The 4,659-nt window shown below is 46.0% G+C and overlaps 1 long non-coding RNA gene across 1 annotated transcript; it reads right to left on the bottom strand.

Annotated features, from left to right (window-relative positions):
* Positions 1 to 209: 209 nt before the first annotated feature.
* LOC116723996 (uncharacterized) lies at positions 210 to 2,839 on the bottom strand. Its single transcript, XR_004340094.1, has 2 exons — positions 1,566 to 2,839; positions 210 to 737 (listed from the first exon to the last, which is right to left on the bottom strand). It is a non-coding gene; the product is annotated as an uncharacterized LOC116723996 (long non-coding RNA).
* Between the last annotated feature and the right edge of the window lie 1,820 nt (positions 2,840 to 4,659).

Genomic DNA, 4,659 nt, shown 5'->3' with positions numbered 1-4,659 from the left:
GAAGGAGCAATAAATGTTCCTTATCGTCACGTTTATCATTATCACAACAGAACTATAAAATATGGCGATAAAGTCCATACAGGCCACCCTTACTCTGACGCCTCCAGTCCACTTTGGGTTTGTTGGCTTTACGTCACATCCGTATCGCCTGAGGAGGAGGAGGAGGAGGAAAATTCCCATCAGGTCTTTTGTTTGTTGTTGTTTTTTTCCCCCTGTCTGTGTCATTTGATTTTCCCGTTTCGATACTTTTAAAAACCCATTTTGAAACAACGGAAGTCGCCCATAGATGACGGTGACGCCTGATTAACATATTTAGTCACGTGTGACCCCGGCAGCGTAGACATGGACGTCAACACCAGCAAGGCAAAAAAAACGATTAAAAAAATACTGGACACATTTGAAACTAAAAAGAAAAAGAAGAAAAATGGAATCATTTAACATAAACATAATTTAAGTTTAATAATGTAAATGTCTGAACCTATACCAAATAAATATCAAATTTAAAAAAAGACAGTTTTCAGAATGTCTTTTGGTTAAATGTCTTGCTCCATTGGCAGCAGCGTAGCAAGACCTCAGGATGTTCAAACATCACACTGTTCCCTGTTGAGGTAGACGTTGTCTCTTGATCGCTTGCCGGTTGCGGTTGCCATGGTTTTGGCTGAAAAAGTCAGAATAGACGACACCCAGAGGTTCACCTAAATCATTCGTTTGGCCCAATATTGGGTTTCCGCTTGGAGCTGTAAATGCAACAGACAAGGACAACAGAAACGTGTGAGTAGATGCAAAAAGAAGGCGGAAAGCGTCGCTATAACAACCGCTGGATGAACGTCTAACGGTACGTTAAGAAAGATGAAAACAAGTCAGAAAATTAAAGACCAGTTCTTTGAGTTTGTGGCGAAACCTATGAAAATGCAGAACGAAGGATTTTTGAAGCATAAATTTGATCTTTGACGTTTCCTTAAAATCTGGTCTAGTCTTGTTCTCATGAGTTTTAAGTTTCCTGTCACCCGTTCTTTTGACTAGAACTTTTTCATCAACATTTAGGAATCACTGACTTAAAACAAGCTCCTATGTGTCATGCCGAAAAGTTACTTGTAAGTTAGTTTTGTTTTATTTTGAAGAGCCCTGGAAACCAGACCAGAAATCTTTGGTCAGGTTGTGTTTTTGCAGTGTGAAAAATGAGAAATAATAATAATAATAATAATAATAATAATAATAATAATAATAATAATAATAATAAAAACTAACAAAAAAGAGAAAATGCAATGGAGAGGCTAGAGTCGTGACCAAAAAAAAATCATGAAGAGGGCCACAAACGGCCCGTGGGCCACACGTTGGACACCCTGTTTCAGCGGCGTCGGGTTAAATTTGGGCCGAACGATGACAAATTACAAAACTGTGAAACAGTTTAAGGCACGTAAACACTTTTGGAAGGTGTGATGGAAAAAGATACATAAAAAATAAATTAAAGAAAAGGAACAGGGAAGAGGATTTTAAAGTGATATTCTCCTTAAAAAAACCCCCAATAAAACAAAAACATGAATACCCAAAGTGGCGTCACACACCAAATCCAACTTCAGCCTCCTTTTCATGTCAGGGCCCGGTGCAGCCGGCGCTGCCTCGGTGCGTCCGCCAGTGTGACAGCCCCGTTTCAGTAATCTGCGTGCACATGGCCGCGAGGCTGAGCCCCAGCATATCTAAAGGTGCAGTGTAATCCTGTAAAATGCAGAGTAGTGAGGAAAATTCATTCTCCCCTCACGCCCATCGCTGTCTTAAGCCTCCCTGATGCAGCTGATAAGGATGCTGTGTTATCTCCTCGACGCAGAAACAATTTAACACAATCACCCTGCTCTTCCTGCACAGACACACACACACACACAGATGCAGGACCACGAGCGCCCACACACGTAAAGACAGAAATCAACCCTGTGGCCACCCTGCCGCACACCCACATTTGCACGCAGCTGCTTTCCGTCTCGGAATATTCAAATGGATTCGGCATCGACTCGTTGTGTGTATCCCTTCTACACACACACACACACACGCCGCCAGGTTTGCTGCTTTCGCTGACCCTCTCCACCTCATTTATCCTCTTACCTGCAGCTCACCACTGCTGCCCTCCTGAAAATATACCTGCTCTAGTCGAAATTCTGCTGCTAAAAAGAAAAAAGAAAGCAAATCGGTGATATTTCAGATTATGTTGAAATGAAAAAAAAAAACCCTACTTGGTACAAGTGTAATTTCTCTGTTGATTAAAAAAAAGGAGAAAAATAAGTGGAGGAAAACAGAGAGAGGAGGAAGAGTGGCATTGGAAGGGAGGAAATGAGAGGATATAAGAAGGGAGGAGAGAGGAAATTTGAAGAGAAGTGGAGAAGACGCAGGAGGAGAAGAGGGGACGGGAGGCGAGTGGATACAAATTGAGTGGCAGAGCAGAATGAAGGCAGAGGAAATGAGAGCGAGAGCGCAGAGTGGAGGGGAGGAGGTGGCGAGCAAGTGGAAGTGAAACGAAACGAGAACGAAAGTGAGGAGCAAACGAGAGAAAGGAGAGAGGGATGACGAGAGACATGGAGGGACAAAAGCCTGAATAGTCCTGCTCTCTCTATGCCGATTGTCTCCTGAATGTCCACCTGTCACATCCAGCAGGTGTTTGCTAATTGCTGCTGACTAGTCTGAAGGAGCCGAGTGGCTGACCACACCGTGTGAGGTCACAGACTGCAGCTCTGAGGAGGCAGCTCCACCAAGCGCTTTACAAACCCGAACGGTTGCCGCGGGAGATTGGAGCATTTTTCAAAGCAACCCTCCAGGAATGTATTTGATGAGAGAGCAACATTACAGCATGACGTGAAGGTCCGCAAAGTCCATTCTACATAATTATACAGATGAATTTCTCCTCACTTTTACATAGACTTGTGGAGTTCACAAACATCTACTGGTTGTCCTGCTTCAGATCCTCCCACCAGAGTCATGGATCTCTGCAGCTCCTCCAGAGCTGGCATGGACAACCACGTCCTGGTTGTCTTAAAGCGGCGCTGTATTCTTTCTTTCCTTCTGTTTTCTGATGAGAAATGGTAAAAACCTAGTCTCTATTCCTCCCACTTCAAAATTAATGACGACCTAATGACTATATGATGGTCTATAACTTAAAAATCCTAATAAAACATGCTAGCGCTTGTAGACCGAGGAGGTATGAATACTTTTTGAACGCCCGGTACGCTAATGTTTACTTCCGGCGGTTTTGCTCGTTGGCTCACGAGCGACGGAATATGGTCTCCGTCCCATACGGACCGCCGTGTTCATCCTCGGCGCCACGGATCTCGCTCTGTTGATTGTGTCCGGTGTTGACTCAGGAGAAGCGTCGCTTGTTTGATTCGCTTGTGTACATCTGCTGTCAGGGGGGCCCCCAGTGGTGGCCCCCGCTAACCGAGGGGAGGAGGAGGAGGAAGAGGGAGCCTGCCTGGCAGAGCGGAGCTGTTTGTCTGCCTCCAAACATATTGATCTCCTGCAGAAGGGAAAACATTCGCGATAGCGTCTGCTCAGGCCGGGCTGGAGGTGGGTAAATAGCTCTGTCAGGTCTGGCCAGCCTCCTCTCTGCCTTGTAGGAAATGAATAGCAGGTGTATTTGCTGAGCGTTTGCAGGCGGGAGTCTCCTGCCAGGCTCTTGGGGGGCCGGCGGAGTGACGGGCTGTTGCAGCAGACCCCCGTCCACCCTCTTTCCCTTTCCCCCCCCCCCATCTCATTACCGTTGGCTTTGGCAAAGAAAACGCCACATCTCATCCGTTTTAGGAGAAATTTTGTCGTTTCGCATCGACCGGCGTTCAACCTGGACGCTCAGTTGCTCGTAATGACCAACAAAATCTCCTTTGCCACCTCGGCACACCACTCGCTCTTGCTCTCGCACAGGCGACACGCAACACGAAGTAGAGACTCCGGCGTATGAATATTTAACAGTAGCCTCTTGCGGCGCTGAGCCTGCCAGTCATTGTCAAATAGGACTTAATCTTTTCAATTTCTGGGTGCAAATATTCACACTGGCCGCTGTTTGTTGCCCAGATTAATGAGGCTCTCTGCCCATAATCCTCTGCTGCTAATTCAAGTGGCCGCCGGCGCGGTTAGTCAGGGGAGAACAGGACGCTGACAACACATACACTGCCGAGATTATGTCCCTCCACCCCCAACACTCTCTCTTTAGCCTCCCCGTCTCTCTTCCCGCCCTGCCAGCCCAGCACCGGTCCATCTCCAGATGACCATCGTGTACATGATGAGATTAATGCGCGGCGTAATATTGGGCATTTAGGAAAGAAAATGAAAGATGAATTTCAAAGAGGACAGCTTGGGTCTGATCACTTAACGGGGTTTTATGAAACGCCTCCGGCGTGTTTGTTTGCATCTTGTGGTTGTAATGATGTAATCAGTTGGTCTAAGGTAGTCCAGATTGCTTTGGTTTAAGAGAGTTAGTGTGACAAGGCATTTTTCAGAAGGTTTGTTCCATCGCTTAAATAGAACCAGCATGACGTAGGGTAAGAAGAATCAAGAACAGACGAGGAAGCGTCATCGATGTCTATCAGAAAGGGTTTTGGACTCCAGTGAGACAAGCCGTTGTTCCAAAATGGAGAAAACACGGAACAGTGGACAAACATATTGACAAAACTGTGACGTAAT

Source organism: Xiphophorus hellerii, chromosome 8 (assembly GCF_003331165.1).
Source record: "Xiphophorus hellerii strain 12219 chromosome 8, Xiphophorus_hellerii-4.1, whole genome shotgun sequence".
NCBI classification, from domain to species: Eukaryota; Metazoa; Chordata; class Actinopteri; order Cyprinodontiformes; family Poeciliidae; genus Xiphophorus; species Xiphophorus hellerii.
This window is presented reverse-complemented; position numbering and strand designations above follow the sequence as displayed.